Here is a 17,440-nt window from a genome sequence, read left to right as displayed (position 1 = left end):
AATCTAATAATAAAAAGCACAAAAAAAGAAAATGGTTTTAAACTGATTGTGGTGATGGTTGCACACCTCTTTTTAATATGTTTAAACTATTGAATTGTATGACATGTGAATTAACTGTTAAAATAACAATTTTTTTTAAAAGTAGTGAAATAAGACATCCATATCTTGTTCCTGATCCTAAGGAGAAAGCATTCAATCCTTCACCATTGAGTATGATATTAGCTGAATGTTACCTGTAAATGCTCTTTAACATTTGAGATAATTCCCCCCCTTTTTTTGTAGAAACTTGTCTTTATTTCCCATCAACCTAATCTCCACGGAAGAACCGTTTAGGACCACTCAGTGGTTGTTCCTACCCACTCGGTGGCCTGAGTGGTGGGGGCTGTGGACCAGTCTTCAGTTGCGGCCTGAGAACGTGGGGGAGTGGGGGCACCTGCACGCCCTCAGACCAGGCGGCCACCTCGGGCTGAGCCGCAGTGAACTCGGGAGCAGGCGCAGTCCATTCGCCCTGAAACTCTTCCTTGGTCACAGCCTTTTCAGCAGTGGCCTGCTCTTCCTTTTCAATCTCCCCTGGGTCTCTGTAGACCCAGAGATCAGGCATGACCTCCCACGGGTGCTCGCGGGAGATGGTGCCCCGCATGCGCAGAACTTCCCGGGCCAGCATCCACCGCACAGGCCCACTGAGTGAGCGCCCTTGTTGCACGGGATGGCAATGGCCACATAGCGCAGAGGAGAATCTGTGTGACACAGAGCAATGGTGGGCAAGTTAACGTAAGAGGCCTCTGCGGGGGGCTGGTGGTCAGCCGTGGGGGTCAGTCACCACTGGAAGCCGTGGCTCCGGGAAGGCTGCCTGGATCTGGTTAGTGAAGGTTCCCGGCGTGAAGCTCCGGTAGCAGCAGCAAACTTCAGCTGGGTTCCCTCAGCCAGGAACTTGAGGACCAACTCCTCCTTCATCTGCAGGACGTCAAGGGCTCCGGACATTGTTAAAGTTTCCCTTTTAAGTTACGATGGGAACCAGGACAACGCCGTATGGACCCTGCTCTGGGTAGCGCAGAAAGCCATTTCCCCCTTTTACAACTGGTTTCAAGTGTATTATTATTATGATGATTAATATTAATATGGAATTTTTGTCAAATGCTTTTTCTGCATCTATCGACAGGATCATATGATATTTCCTTCTTTAGCTTACTGGATTGTACCGATTGGTTTTCAAATGTCAAAGCAATGCTGCATACCTACAATAAATCCCACTTAGTAGTGGTGTATAATTCTTTTGGATGCCAAAGTGTTTCATCTCCTTTGTCATTCTTATCTGTTAATGCTGGTTGCAACTACTGAGGTTATGATCTGCGAATGGATTGTGAGCGCCCCATGAGTGGGTTTAGGCTCCGAGGTAACAGGAGCCATACGCCTGCAAGAAACACTCCCAACGCAAAACTAGGTCTTCCAGAGGCATCTGGAGTTTCAGTCGCAATGTTTTAGTCCATCTGGCGGTGAATAAAACTCTCTCGCTGGAGAGCCGGCCCAAAAGGGGGGTTAGCGGAAGGGTGGAGTTGGAAAAAAAAAAAAAACTCTCTCGTTCTGTCTTGCTCTCTCTCTCTCTCTCTCTCTCTCTCTCTCTCTCTCTCTCTCTCTCTCTCTCTCTCTCTCTCTCGCTCTGTGTCATTTCCTCTGAACCTCAGCTATTCGCTTAAAGTTCCCAGAGATAAAAGATGGTGCTTCAGTATCTAGTGACAGAGCAGCTTACTAGAAAGTGTGTGGGGTCGCAAGTTTAGACATGCGGTTTAAAATTCTAGTTTTGTCACTTCTGTGAAACTTGGCCAAATAACTTAGTCTCTAAACCTTAGTCTCTGTATCTGTAAAATAGGGGAAACACGATGGCAGGATTTTTGAGATAATTAAGTGATGAGAGTTAGTATTGTTGTTGTTTTGTTAATGTTATTGTTGTTGTCGATGGGTGGAGTCAAGTCTTTTCCAACTCATCTCGACCCTACATAAGACAGAATGAAACCCTGCTGAGGCCCGCACCTTCCTGAGCATCTTTCCTATGTTTGAACCCATTGCTGCAGTCATTGTGCCAATCCATCGTTTCGAAGATCTTCCTCTTTTTTGCTGATCTTCTACTTTCCCAAGCATGATGTCCTTCTCCAGGAACTGGTCCCTCCTATAAACATGTCCAACGTAAAAGAGGCAAAATTTCACTATCTCTGTTTCTAAGGAGCATTCTGGCCGTACTTCTTCCAAGACAGATTTGTTTGTTCTTCTAGTAGTCTGTAGTATATTCAATATGCTTCACCAACGCTAATACAAAGGCATCCATTCTCTTTATACTCCGCTTCCATAATCATTGTCCATCATTTGCACGCGGATGAGGTGATTGAAAATACCATGACTTGGGTCAAGTACAACTTAGTCCTCAAAGTGACATCTTTACTTTTTAACTCTGTATATTAGAACTTTTTACTATGCATTAAATGAAGGGTTACATACCAGATCATTGGTTGTATATTCAGCGATTCATACATATTTTGCTTCAACTTCTTCATTACTATCCTCTCAATGTACCTTCACTTATTCCACTTCCTCCTTATGGTTCCTGTTTCCATTCCTCCCTCTTCCCTAATCTGTTGAACTTTGTCCTTGAGTAAATGTTGTCCTTTTGGTCTTAAACGGTTGATTATTCTAATATGTGGGTGAGTTAAGTTGCAGACATGAAGAATGACAGAGGGCCATAGTCTTGGGGGGTACCAACTGTCTCTACCCAACCAGTAAGACTGGTCTCTTTTATGACTTTGAACTTGGATTCGGATTGTTCTCCCAGTCAGTCTAGGCCCTGCTAATGTGCTCCTTTTCAGACTTTTCAGAGTGGTTGATAGTGCTAGCCGGGCACCACCCAATTCTTCTGATCTCAGAATCATGTATATTGATGTTTGTGTGGTTCTTTGGACTCTTACCATGTCTTCCATTTTTTTATCATTTTTATTTCTACTGGATGGGGAGAGACTGATTTTTACACCTTAGATGGCTGATTATGGACTTTTAAGACTTTAGTTGCTAGTCACAAAGTAGGACATTAAATATTGTGTCTCTGAACTATGTTATGCCAATTGACCTTGGTGTCCTCCAAGACTATGATACTGGTCCCCAAGGCCCAACAACTCATTCTCCCCAGGTGTTTGGCTATATCTAAGGAGTTTTCAATGCTTATGGAAGCAGCAGTCAAGAGATCAAATGAAGTATTGGGTAAGTCTGATGAGCAAGACCTCTTTAAAGTGTTGAAGAGCTTCCCCTCCCCACCCCCCGGCTGCTTAAGCATCCTTCGCCATCATGAATGACACAGTAACTATCTGGACCAGGGAGTTCATAACCAACCAACTACTTCAATGGGTGGGGGCGGAGTGGGGTGGGGTAATTGATGTCCTTCACCCTGGGAAAGCGATAGTGCCTAAGACAGAAATTCATAAGAAACTAACCAAAGTGTACATGACGGCACCAGATGTCACTTTTGTATTTAGATTGAGAACCTATTTTGGTGGTGGCTTTGGCATGGTTTACAGTTCTTTGGATTATACAAAGAAAAATGAACCTAATCACAGACTTGCAAGACATGCCTGTATGAGAAGAAAGGGACCTCAAGAAAACAGCACCAGGAATGAAAGACTAGAATGAAGAAAGTCAGGGGGGCTGCCAAGGCCAGCGCTGGTGCGGGCAAAGAATGAGCTGGAGACTGGATAACAGAAAGAATAAAGATTCTGCAGTGACTTGATCTGTAATGATCATGTGGATTTTTCACTAGAGAATTAATAAACTATAAAATGATTTTTAAAAATGAAATACAGTGATGAAGAGCAAGGATGTCACTTTGAGAACTAAGGTGCACCTAAGCCATGATATTGTAAATCACCTCATATGTATGTGAAAGTTGGACATTGAATAAGGAAGACCAAGTAAGAATCTATGGATTTGAAATATGGTGCTGGCGAGGAATATAGACAGTCCTATGGACTGTCAGGAGAAAAAAGGCAGATCTGTCTGGGAGTAAGTACAACCAGAGTGCTCCTTAGAGGCAAGAGTTCATCTCACATACTTTGGACATGTTGTCAGGAGAGACCAGTCCCTAGAGAAGGACATCATGCTTGGTAAAGTAAAAAGGCAGTGACTTGAAGAGGAAGCCCCTCAAACAGATTGACTGGCACAGCAACGGCAACAATGGGCTAACACAAGAATAGTTATGAAGATTGTACAGGACTGTGCAGTATTTCCTTCTGTTGTACATAGGTCGCTGTGATAGTTGGGCTTTCTGTGCCAACTTGGCACCTGTAGGAAGGTGTGGGTAGAATTTAGCCTGTCAATCAAGTTGCAATTTGATTAGATAGAAGCCAAGATAAATGGCTTCCTCTCTCTTTCTCCGTAGATGCTGGCCACACCCACTCTCTCGGCTTCATCTTCCTGTTGAGGAGCCACTTCGAGTCACACTGATGGCAGCCAGAATCCTGGAGATGTGTCCACCACCATTGGACCCACATGATTTTGCACCCACTGGCCTGTGATCTTCCTGCATTCTGTATCATCATTGCTAAAGTGAGTCTAAAGAGGGATTTGTGGACTAATATCAGACTTATGGGCTAATATTGGACTTATGGACTTGATCTTGGCTAGACTAGGATGTTTTCCTAATACACAATTGCTCTTTGATATAAAGCTCTTTCTTTTAAAAAAACCATTTTATTGGGGGCTTTTACAGCTCTTATAACAATCCATACATAAATTATATCAAGCACATTTGTACATATGTTGTCATCATTACTTTCTAGACATTTATTTTCTATTGTGCCCTTGGTGTCAGCTCCTTTTTCCCCCCATCATTCCCCCGACCCTCGTGGCCCCTTGATAAATTATAAATTATTTTTTTCATATCTTACACCAACTGCTGTCTCCCTTCCCCCACGACTTCTGTTGTTTGTCCGCCCCTGGGGCGGGGGTGGTTATGTGTCAATCATCACAATCAGTTCTCCCTTTCTCCCCTCCACTCCCCACTTTTTCCCTGCCCTCCTGGTATCGCTACTCCCATTCCTGTTCCTGGATTCCATGTGTCATGAGCTTATATGTCTTATCCATACCTGTGCACATGCTCTGGTCTAGCCCACAGTGAAAGGCAGGACTAGGGTCATGATAGTGGGGGGTGAGGAAGTTTCAAGAAACCAGAGGAGTACTGTGTGCACCCTAATTGATGCATCCTTTCTGTGTGACCCCCTCTGTGAGGGGATGTCCCAATATCTACAGATAAGCTTTGAGTCTCTGCTCCGACCCCCCTCATTCTCGACAATCTCAACAATATATTTTTTCTTTGTTTGTGGTCTTTTAATACCTGTTACCTAGTCCCGGTGACACTGCATGATCACACAGGCTGGTGTGCTTCTTCCACGTGGGCTTGTTGCTTCTCTGCTAGATGGCTGCTTGTTTAACTTCAAGCCTTTAAGACCCCAGATGCTATATATTTTGATAGCCAGGCACCATCCACTTCCTTCACCACATTTTCTTATGCACCCGTTTTGTCTTCAGCGATTGTGCTGGGAAGGTGAGCATCACAGAATGCCAGGTTGTTTTCTTGCATTGAGGAAGGGGCCCGAAGTCTGCCCAGGGACCCGAAGTCTGCCCAGGGGCCCAAAGTCTGCCCAGGGGCATTGTCCTCCAGACTCGGTATGCTTATATGGGGTCTAGACCACCCCTTTCTCTTTTTCCTTCTTAGTTTGCTTCCATGTGTGTGCAGCATGTGGGCCCCTCTCCCCAACCTGTAGGTTTAGTGTTGTCCTCTGTAGTGCATATGTATAGGGAGGGGTCACTTTGGCTCTGATTGCGGCTGGTCCTGAAGCCTAATCGTTTCATGCATTTCTCCACGTGGTAACGTTGCCTTCAAGATTTGGAGCACCGTGGGTGGGGTCTGCATGCACACTCCCAATTCTGTGGAGACATAAACAATACTCTTTCCCTGGGTGGGTTCGTGCCCTGCTTGCTCCCGTGCCATTTTCTCCCTTCCCCCTCCACATTTTTCTCTCCCCCTCCCTCACCTTTCCCCTTCTTTGTGTTGTGCTAACATGTACCCCCTTGGATTTGGTCTGACCTCCTCCCGACTGCCTGTACCTCAACCTGTTTAGATATTTTCCAATAGAGTTGCCCGATTTCATCCATTATTTGATTTTGACCACTGTTTCTCTATGTGTTGGTTGTGGTTCAAAGTAAAATGAAATCCTTGACAATTTCAATCTTTTTCCCACTTATCATCATTTTATCTTTCGATCCATTAGTGAGGATTTTGGGTTTCTTTAGACTGAGTTGCAATCCATATTGAAAGCTTCAGTCTGTGAGCTTCATCAGTAAATCCCTCAAGTTCTCTTTGCTTTCAGCAAGCCAGATTGCCATCTGTATCGCACAAGTGGTTAATTTCCCTCTAATCCTGATGCCACATTCTTCTTCATATAGCCCAGCTTCTCAGATGATTTGCTCATCATACTGATTGAGTAAGCATGGTGAAAGGACACAACCTCGATGCACACCTTTCCTGATTTTAAACTATGCAGTATTCCCTTGTTCAGATTGAATAACTGTCTCTTGATCCATGTACGGGTTCTGCATGAGCACAATTAGGTGTCCTGGAATTCCCAATCTTCTACATGCTATCCACAGTTTGTTAGGATCCACACAGCTGAATGCCTTTGCATAGTCAATGAAACATAAGTAAACATCTCTCTGGTATTCTCTGGTTTTAGCTAAGATCCACATGACATCAACAGTGATCATCCTTGTGCCATATCCTCTTATTGTATGCTACCTTCCTCTTCACCCAAGTTGACATCTGCCTGCCCTCTAGCCAGTACTTCGCTCTCCCTCCCCCCCCACCCCTGTAACCATTAAAGAATGTTGCTTTTAACGTGAAACCCTTCTCTTGATGTTTCATAATTCATAGTGGCGTTATACAATATTTCTCCTTTTGTGACTAATTTCCTTCAACATTATGTCCTCCAGGTTTTTGTCCATGTTAGACGGTGCTTTGCAGATGGATCATTGTGCTTTAGCGTTGCACAACATTCCATTGTGTGTATGGACCATAATTCACTTTGCCATTCTTCCCCAGTTTCCATCTTCTTTGTATGCTTCCTGCGTCATTCAATATTTTGCTCACAGAACCCTTTAATATAGAAATTTGAGACTTCGGGGTGTCTTTTTTCTTCTTCTTTCAACTTGAGGAATACTGAACATTACCTTTTGGTTTTCTAACCCCAAGTTTTTCACATTTCACGATAATTTATTTTATCTTTTCAAACTGCCTTTTGAAATAATCTGTCCAGCTCTTTTACTTCATCACTTCTTCCAGTTGATTTAGCTTCTCTACATTCAAGAGCAAGTTGCAGAGTCTCTTCTGACAGCTACTTTGGTTTTTTCTTTCTTTCCTGTCTTTTAAATGACCTTTGCTTTCTTCGTGTATGATGTTCTTAGTGTCCTCTCAAAACTCCTGTTGTCAGAAGAGTGGGTGAAGGGAGACATCACTCACTGAAGACATGAAAAAATATATATAAATTATCAAGGGTTCATGAGGGAAGGAGGGTGGGGAGGGAGGAGAAAAAATGAGGAGCTGATACCAAGGACTCAAGTACAAAGAAAATGTTTTGAAAATGATGATGGCAACAAATGTACAAATATGCTTGACATCATGGATGGATGGATGGATGGGTTGTGATAAGAGTTGTAAAAGCCCCCAATACAATTATTTTTTTAAAATAAATAATAAAATTATTTTTAAAAATAAATTTTAAAAAACTCCTTTTGTCTTTGGTAATTAGTGTTCTGTGCATCAAATATATTCCTGAGATGGTCTCTGAATGTTATCGGGATCATATTTTGGCTCTCAGGGTCATATTTTGGTTCTCATTCACTTGTTTATATTATCTTCAGCTTCACCCAGAACTCCCATATGAACAATTAAAGGTCTACTCCAAAGTCGATCCCTGGCCTTGTTTTACTGATGATATTAAGCTTCCCTGTGGTCTTTCCCCATAGATAGAGTGCAGTTGGTTCCTATATATTCCATGTAGCAAGATCCACAAGTGTAGTCACTGCTTATATTATTGGGGGAAAGGGTATTTGCAATGTATAAGTCGTTGTTCTGGCAAAATTCCCTCTCCTTTGTTATTAGTTACTATCAAGTCAGCTCCAACTCCTGGATCTTATGTATGACAGAATGAAATGTCACCTGGTCCCGCATCGTCCTCGTGATTGTTGTTGTTTGAGTCCTTGGTAGCTACTGTGTCAATCTATCTTACTGAAGATTTCCCTCCTTTTCATTAGGTCTCTACTTTACCAAACACGATGCCCTTTTCTGACAAAGACATTGATTACTTGATATACAATTGGTAGTCAATAATGATAACCAATTGAAGTTCAGAAAAACCAGCCTTTTGGAATAAAATGAGGAACATTTGGAAAGGCAGATGTATGTATAATATTATCCTAAGTGATCACAATCTCTATCTTCACTTACTTTTGTTTTGTTTTGATTCCAGAGTATTGGGCACGTTAATGATAGGTATCATTACTAGATACCAAGTGGGTCATTCAAAGGCATTCTCATGAACTTATTAAATGAAACAGCCATCAGTGCTCTGTGGGCCTTGGCAGAGTCTCACCACGGGAGCCAGTACTCATTAGCTGCCTGTTCTTCACTTATCATTTCACCCTCAGCTTTCAGCCCAATAGAAGAGCACCTCATTTCAAACTAACTCCTAATCATGCAGGTAATCATTGAAGTCTTCCATGGTTCTAGCTAACTATATTTTTAAGTAGGGTATACATTCACTTTTTTGGTGGTGGTGCAAAAAAAATTGCTGGGAGAAAAATAATAAACAAACAAAACGGGGCCCTGAACTTTACTTTTGATTCCATATTCTACAAAAAATAATTAAGAAATCAAATTGATCTATGACATAAGTTTTCAAATAAGCATGGTGTGACCCATAGTGAAAGATCTTTTTTTTAGCGAGAAGTTGAGTGCCCATGAATTCTCCCAGGACCCGCTGCTCTTCCTCTGCCCGTAGGCGCCAGCGATGATCTGCCAAAATGGTTTGCCACTCACGTGATCCAGAAAAACCCACAAAATCATGCAAATTAAGAAGGTCGAATCTTTGGATTCATTTTAAGTACACCCATGAAATTGCCCAGGCCCTCGAGGGTATGCACATCCAGAAAGCCACCAAATATTTGAATGATGTCACTTAGCAGAAGCGGTGTGTGCCCTTCCGACGTTACAGTGGTGGAGTTGGTCGGTGTGCCCAGGCCAAAGAGTGAGGTTGCATCCAGGGTTGGTGCCCCAAAAGAGTGCTGAATGTTCTCTGCGCATGCTCAAAAAGGCAGAGAATCATGCTGAACTTAAAGAGTTCTGATGTGGATCCTCTGGTCATTGGGCACATCCAGGTGAACAAGGCCCCGAAGATGCGCTGCTGGCCTTAGGGTTCGTGGTCAGATCAACCCATACCTGAGCTCCCCTGCCACATTGAAATGATCCTGACTGAAAAGGAACAAATTGTTCCTAGACCAGAAGAGGAGGTTACACAGAAGAAACCGAAGAATCAAAACTGTGGCTTGGGAAAAATTTAAGTTTGGAATACAAATTAAAGCAAGAAAAAAAACATTTTTATATTGTGATCAGGTACACCTAAACTCTCTGTCTTGTGTATAACCGAATCAACACACAATTAATTATGGAAGCATCTTGTTGCTTTTCTTCTTAAGTGCCATCGAGTCAGTTCCAACTCATAGCAACCTGATGTACAACCGAAGGAAACACTGCCTGGTCCTACACCATCCTCACTATTGTTATGCTGGAGCCCATTGTGGCAGTCACCGTGTCCATCCATCTCATCGAGGGGCTTCCTCTTTCTCACTACCCCTCCACCTCACCAAGCGTGATGTCCTTCTCCAGGGACTGGTCTCTCCTGACAACTGGCCAAAGTACATGAGTCTTGCCATGCTCATTTCGGAGGAGCAGCCTGGCGGTACTTTGTCCAAGATAGATCTGTTTCCTCTTTTGGCAGTTCCTGTCCCTTCCATATTCTTCTTCACTGGCACCATAATTCAGATGCATCGATTCTTCTTCAATAGTCCTTATTCCACTTTCATATATACCCAACTTTCACACACACGTGAAGCCATTGAAAACACTGTGACTGAGGTCAGGTGCATCTTCATCCTCAAAGTGACATGCTTGCTACTGAGCACTTTAGAGAGACCTTTGTCGGGGGAGGTCAGATGCTCACAGGCATCCTCCCTGGGGGCGATCAGTTGCCAGACTGCAGTAGGCCCCACTCCCTGCTGTTAAGAACAATGGATGCCTGAAGTCATCTATTTGGTTCCTGTAGGTGGGGTTTACACCCTACTGCAAATGGTTCCTATGGAGATCCAGAGAACAGGTCAAAGTTAAACTGCCATCCTAAATCTAGGATCTGCCCATCTTGTCACATGTATACCCCCAATCCCTCCTCTTCCTATTGTGTGTATGTCCCTAGACCACCCCCTCTCACTACTGTATTGCCTATAGCACAGCCCCTTCCTGTGCCGTATGTCCTCACCTGTAATTGGGGGGCTTGCATGTCCCCAGAGAAGATAAAAAGCCTGGGCTAGCATTAAACTCTCTCTCCCTCCACGTGGACCAAGCAGGGCTGAGGTGAGCATGCTACCATGAATCATGTCTGACTCCATTTATTTCAATACTTCTCTTCAATCTCTCATGCTCTCTATAACTTTACTATGATCTTTGCTTATTATCGCTGTGCAGTTGTGCCTACCGGACCCGTAATGATATGTTAGGGGCTGGCTTCCCCTGACAGACCTTGTGCAGCAGATCTACCCAATAGAATGCATTGTTTGGTTTCATGACTGTTGTGCCCATGAGAAGGAGCCAGATGAACTCATTGACGACTTCTATCTTTGTTCTGTTGATCATCATGTTGTCCATTGGTCCGGTTGTGAGGATTTGGGGTTTTCTTTACATTGAGTTGTAATCCACATTGAAGGCTGCAGTCCTTGATCTTTGTCACTAAGTGCTTCAAGGTGTCCTCACTTACAGCCAGCATGGTGTGTCATCTGCATATCACAGATTTTCAGTATGCCTTCCTCTAATCCCGATGCACATTCTCTTCATGTAGTCCAGCTTCTCCAATTATTTGCTTATTTTACAGATTGAATAAGTATGGTGAAAGGATACGATCCTGACACATACTTTTCCTTATGTTAAACTATGCGGTGTGAACAACGCCTCTTGGTCCATGTGCAGATTCCACTGGAGCACAATTACATGTTCTGGAATACCCAATCTTCTCAATACTATCCATAGTTTGTTAGGAGCCATCCCGTGGAGTGCCTTTGCACAGTCAATAAAACACAAGTAAACATCTTTCTGGTCTTCTCTGCTTTCAGCCAAGCTCCATTTGACAGCACCAGTGATGGTCCTTGTGCCATGTCCTCTTCTGGATCCAGCCTGAATTGTTGGCAGCTCCCTGTCAATGTAGTGCTGCAACCATTGCTTGATTTTTGTACTTGAAATTGTACTTGCATGTGCTATTCATGATATATTTTTTAAATTTCCATATTCTGTTGGATCACTTTTCTTTGGAGCAGGCACAAATATGGATGTCTCCTAGTGGGTTAGCCAGGTACCTATCTTCCAAATTCTTGGCACGGACAAGTGAGTTTCTCCCACACTGAATCAGTTTGTTGCAACATTTCAATTGCTAGCCAATCACTTGCTGGAGCTTTATTTTTCACAAGTGTAGCTTAGACTTCTTCCTTCAATACCATTGGTTCTTGATCATATGCAATGTTCTTCTTGGTGCCGTGACTCTGTGTATTCCTTCTATCTTCGAGGCTTGTTGTTAGGTGCTGCCAGATCACTTTCAATTCCTGGTAACCCTATAAGATCGTTTCTAAGGCTGTAATCTTTATAGGAAGACAACCCTGAGTCTTTCTCCTGTGACACCGGTGGTGGGTTTGAACTGCCAACTTTCGGGTGAACAGCTAAGTGTTTAACCATTGCACTACCAGCACTCCTATTGAGGCTTTAACCAATTGACTGCCATGAAGTTGACTCTGAATCACAGCGACCCTACATAGGGTTTTTGAAACTATAAATCTTTATGGAAGCAAACAAGCTCCGCTTTCTCCAAAGGGCAGCTAGTGAATTCGAACTATTGACTTTGTGATTAGCAGCCTAACCCACAGCACCACCAAGGCTCCTTCTGTTGAGGCTTAGAGGGTTTCAATGTTCAAGGTAAAAAATCAATCAAGTTTAATGAAATCATACTTTTCCTAGTGATGCACACTCCAATTTCTCATCTTCTTTGTTATTAAAAGATTTTAATATTGTTGCAACTATTACTAATGGTTTGGGAATAGCTGTGGTAACTTGGGCTCTGAGGTAACTTGCTAGACCACTGGAAACAGCTCTTGCTAGACCACTGGAAACAGCTCAGGTAAAACCTAGAGAGGAGGCTCCGGGGTTTCCGTCAGTCGGATGGTGAACAAAGCTCGCCTTTTCTACATTCAGGACCAGAGTGATCAAAGTTAGCCAAGTGTCAAGGGAACTCCCTTTAAAATGGCAGTTCGTCTAAGTGCTTTTAAATGCTCCTTGACTAGAACACACATAGAAGAAATAACTCGCATTCAGGAGCTGAAGTCGGCCAGGACATAATGTAGTTTTCACTCTAGACTTGGCCACAGGGGGGCAGAGACCAAAGGGGTCTTGATTGGAAAGTGATAATGCAGATGCAGTTGGGTTTCACTTTAACACGTTGTCATTTATTCTCCCTTTTGACCCATTGTAAAGTCGTTCTAGTTTTCGATCTTTTCTATTTTCTTTTTGAGTGAGGTTTCTCCTGTTTTACTTTGTTATTATCATCAGCTTTGCTGTCGTTATTGTTTTGTATGTTTTATTGTATACGAAATCCAAGGTAGGTAAAGCTATAGAAGCAGTAACTAGATTAATGGTTTCTTGGAGGCGTGGCAGGGGAGGTTGGGGAGAATTGGAGAGCTAATAGCGAGTACAAGAAAGAAGAAAATTTCTAAAATTGATTGTGGTGATAATTGTACAACTCTTCTTGATATGAGCGAATTATTCAATTATATGATATGTACATAATGTGTCAATGAAACTGTTTTTAAAAAAAACTAAATTAAATTGAAAAACCAAAGTGATCCGTAGACCACAGACTTAGGGAAAGGAGAAATAGACAGATAGTAGTCTCCTCAAATCAGGCCAGCTCAAGTGAATGAGTGTGTGAGTACATGAATGTGTGTGTTTCTGCTGTTAAAACAAAGCAAAAATACCTCCCCTGATATGACTCTTGTGCCCCCATTTTCTCCTGAAAGCACTGACCACAAGACATCTAGTTCCTCTTGCCCCTTGGCCCACACATAATCATCACTCAAGAAAGCTAGCAGATGCATACACTCTCCCTGGGCAAGTAGGCAGCTCGGGGCCAACACAGGGCTGCCAGACGTTGAGAGCCTGGGAAACTCATTTACTGTCCCAACTGGCTCCTGCTCCCTGCCCACTGGCGGGCCTCTGGGCAAGACTGTCTTGGGCTCTGTGAAATCAACACGCCCAGTGCAAATAGCAAGCCAGCTTTCTCTTGGGAGACCTGACCCAGTCTCAGATGGGCAACTGAACAGAGCGCCAGAACTTGACAGGCCTGCCTTGTTTTTCTGGGTCTTGCAAATTTTCCACTCCTTTTAGTGGAAATTATTCTAATTTCCCTTCTCTGACAGCTTTCTGCCTTACACAGGTTCCAGTTTGGGGAGGTTTCACTGTAATCTGAAATAGGCATATCTTTCCAAAGAAAACATGAGGCAAACACGTACACTTTAAACGGAAGAAGTAACTGCCTTTTTTGTAATCAGAGCAACGTCTTCTAGATAGGGTGCTCCTTTGGAGAGAAATACTATATTACTCTGGGCAACTGAAGGCTGTTAAGTGCCCACAGAATGCCTGTCTGTCTGGGGAAGTTCTGAGCAGTGATTTTGTTAGGCCACATGGAAGTGGGCTGAAGCAGGGCTTGGAAAGCAAGCAGAAGGAGCACGGGCGCGGCTGTGTGTGTGGTTCTGTGGAGAATGCTCCTGAGGCCGGCTCGGAGTCTCATAGCCATGGTCTCGCGAGGCCATAGCATTTCCACTGTGGGTAGGCTGGGGGCTGTTAAGCCAGCCCAGACTCAGAGGACTCCGTGAGGATGGCAAAGCTGGGAGTTCTGCCAAAAGCAGTCAGTTGTTCCGTTTTCTTTACTCCTTCTCCCTAGTGGCAATAGTGGTTAAGCGCTGGACTGCTAACCACAAGAACTGCATTTCAAAATCACAAGCAGCTCCCCTGGCGAAAGACGAGGCTTTCTACTCCAATAAAGAGCTATAATCCACGAACTATGGAATGATTTGATATATATTAATCACAATTAATTAAAAAAGAAAACTAAAACAAACAAAAAATAAAGTCCTAATACCCTGAAGGGGAAAAAAGTTACAGTCCAGCCGCTGGCAGACCCCCTCTAGCCACAGACAAGGGTGTGGAAAGGCCTTACTGTCAGAGATCACTGTCATCCTGATTAGGCTGGATCAAACTTGATGCTGGGTCAGTTGACCTCCCTCTGGACCCAGCCTGCGTTTGCTCTAGGTGCTTGTTCCATGACAAAAATTCCTTCCCCGCCTTTTCAAATATTGATGGAGGTCTTTTCTTTCTTGCTCATTGTTGGTATTTTTATCTTTATAGTACCATTATTTTCTCTTTACCGCTTCATTTCATTTTCGTCTTTATTGTTTCTGTTGGGTTCCCCAGTTTGTGGCGCACAGGAGGAGCATATGCATAGAGATACTGACTGATGCCAGGGTTTGTGGGGGATGTAGGGTGAAGGTGAGAGGGGGGGCGGGGATTTCAGGAGTAAACAGTGAAGACGGGAGGGGGAGGGGGCATTAGAACTGAATGTGATTACACAACTCATTTTAAAGGTGATTTAATCATGGGGGGGGGGAGAAAATGTTCTGAATTGATTGTGGTAATGACTGTACGATTCTTCTTGACATGATCGAACGACTGCATTGTATGATGTATGGATTCTGTGCCAATAAAACCGAAGAAAAGAAAAGTTACAGGGTTGGAAACCCACAGGGGCAGTTCTACCCTGCCCTATAGGGTTGTTATGGGTCAACTGGAAGGCAGTGAGTTGGAGGGGGGTTTGTTTCTTTGTTTTAAGTTGTCTCTTCCATTAGATCCAACCCTTCATTAAAGTCTCAGTTACTTCTCAGTCTGCTATTCTATTTTGCTGTCAGCGGGTGAAGAGAAGAGCCTTGAGCCAGAGAAGCAAAGGGAAGAAGAATAGGGTCACCTTCCTTGAGGTCAGGGTAGTTGTGCCCAGCAGACAATGTCCGCTAGAGGGCAGCATTGTGGTGGTCTGACAAAGAAGGGGTTGGACTTGGAGAACAGCCTCTTCCTTGTTAAACCACCTCAGGAGACCTCTCAGAAACAGCCATGGAGTTAGTGAGAAGGAATCTGTCTCTAGCGCTCAAGCTTCTAGAATATGAATATTGCACTTTGAGTATTTACATGGAAAATATTTTTCAAAGGTAAAAATATGAGCCTCGGGTCACTACAATTTCTCTCTCCCTTCTTGAAAGAACCAACGTAATGAGGTCATAGCATTCCCATGACTGAGTACTGTATTCAGAAGCCTAATTGGGGTGCTGGAGAAAACAACTGAGTCTGGTGGTTCTCCCCAGGTTTTTCCCTCAAGTCTTTCTCCCAGCAGGTCTGAGAGCCCAGGCTGGAGTCTAGAAGATGAGCTCCCAATTGGAGCTACTAGTGCTTCTGAATAGTACCACCAGTATTCCCAGTTCTCCTCTTCTGAGCACACAAGAAGGGCCATTCTTCCCTACCTGTGTGAAGTTCAAGTGTGACCGCGTACCTTTTTTGGCCAGTGAAATGGGAGAAGTGATGTAAGTCACATCTGGGCAGAAGCACTGAAGACTGATATGTGAGGCGCTCAGGTTCTCCCCTGTGGCAGCAAGCCTTGTGTGTGGACAGCAGTGTCCTGAAGTGGAGCCCCTAAATAGCCCACGATGGACCTGAGCAGAACAGAAACTAAGCTTTCGGAGTTATTTGCTACCATAGCATAACACGGCCCATCCTGACAGGTTTGCTTAGCACACTCCATGGTAGCCCATATTTCCAAAGGTACTAATTAGGCAATCGGGTTGAGAGACTTAATGAACTCAACATGAGAACTCTTCACTTCCTGTTCTCCCATGAGGTCTCAAAATGGCCACAGTTCACCACAAACTCATTTGAGGCATCTCTGTATCTGTTTGTCAATCTGCAGCAACCACATTCCCACAATCCTATTGGACTGGTTAGCTCCATAAAAATCTGTCTCCCTGGAAGCTATTACGGTGTTGATGCCGGGTCAGATACATTCAGCCAAACAAATGTCCATTAAAAAGCTGACCATCGAACCACCCAGGCAGAACCGGAGCAGCGTTTTGAAGCTGACTCACATGAACCCTGTCCAAATGAAAGGAAGACTGTTTATCTTCAGCATCATCTTGTTCTCCGGTAACCCGTGCTGCATGTCTGTGCTGCGCCCTTCCATGGTTACCCAAGTGCAGCGATCTGCTGGCTGGGATTCTCCTGACCCTCCCACGGTCGCCATGGCCACAACACACGGTTCAAACAAACAAGGTTTCAGACTTCATCTGATTCTTGCACTTGAAAAGTAAGACATTTGGAGACGAATCCACCTGGAAACATGAAAGCCAATTCAGGTCACAGATGTAGTGTTTTAGTAATGTGATCAAATGGTAGCAATCCATAACCCAGAAACCTTATTTTCTACCCATGGTTGGGGTGGGGGGGGGATAACTGCCATAAAAATTGTTCTTGACAACTGTTGAAATTTCCATATAAAGTAAGAGTGGTACAAGCCCCCAATAAAATGATTTTTTTAAAACGAGAAAAATTTCCATATAAAGTCTATTTTTTTTTTGACCCTTGGTTCTTGAAGACAGTGAGCCAGACCCTCCCCTGGCTGTCTGGACCTCTGGCCACTGCCTATAAAGTTCATTTAAAGTAGCTATATTATCTCAGTGAAACATTTCTGGGTTTGGGTCATGGCATTGTGGCTAAGGAAATGTCCTCGTTCTTAGAAAATACATGTTGATGTGTTGTGAGACAAAGAGACAGGTTTGATCATTTGTACCTGGTTCCTGAAAACAGCCCAAGCAATTAAGGTGCTCCTTGCCTTTCTAAGGGGTGCCCTGGTGGTGAAGTGTTACACATTGGACTGCTATCTCTAAGGTAGGCAGTTCTAAGCTACTAGCCGCTGTGATGGAGAAAGACAAGGCTTTCTACTCCCATAAA

General features: G+C 43.7%; 1 pseudogene; it reads right to left on the bottom strand.

The window, feature by feature from the left end:
* Positions 1–329: 329 nt before the first annotated feature.
* Positions 330–16,733, bottom strand: LOC142433314 (small ribosomal subunit protein uS2 pseudogene; annotated as a pseudogene).
* Between the last annotated feature and the right edge of the window lie 707 nt (positions 16,734–17,440).

Source organism: Tenrec ecaudatus, chromosome X (assembly GCF_050624435.1).
Source record: "Tenrec ecaudatus isolate mTenEca1 chromosome X, mTenEca1.hap1, whole genome shotgun sequence".
NCBI classification, from domain to species: Eukaryota; Metazoa; Chordata; class Mammalia; order Afrosoricida; family Tenrecidae; genus Tenrec; species Tenrec ecaudatus.
This window is presented reverse-complemented; position numbering and strand designations above follow the sequence as displayed.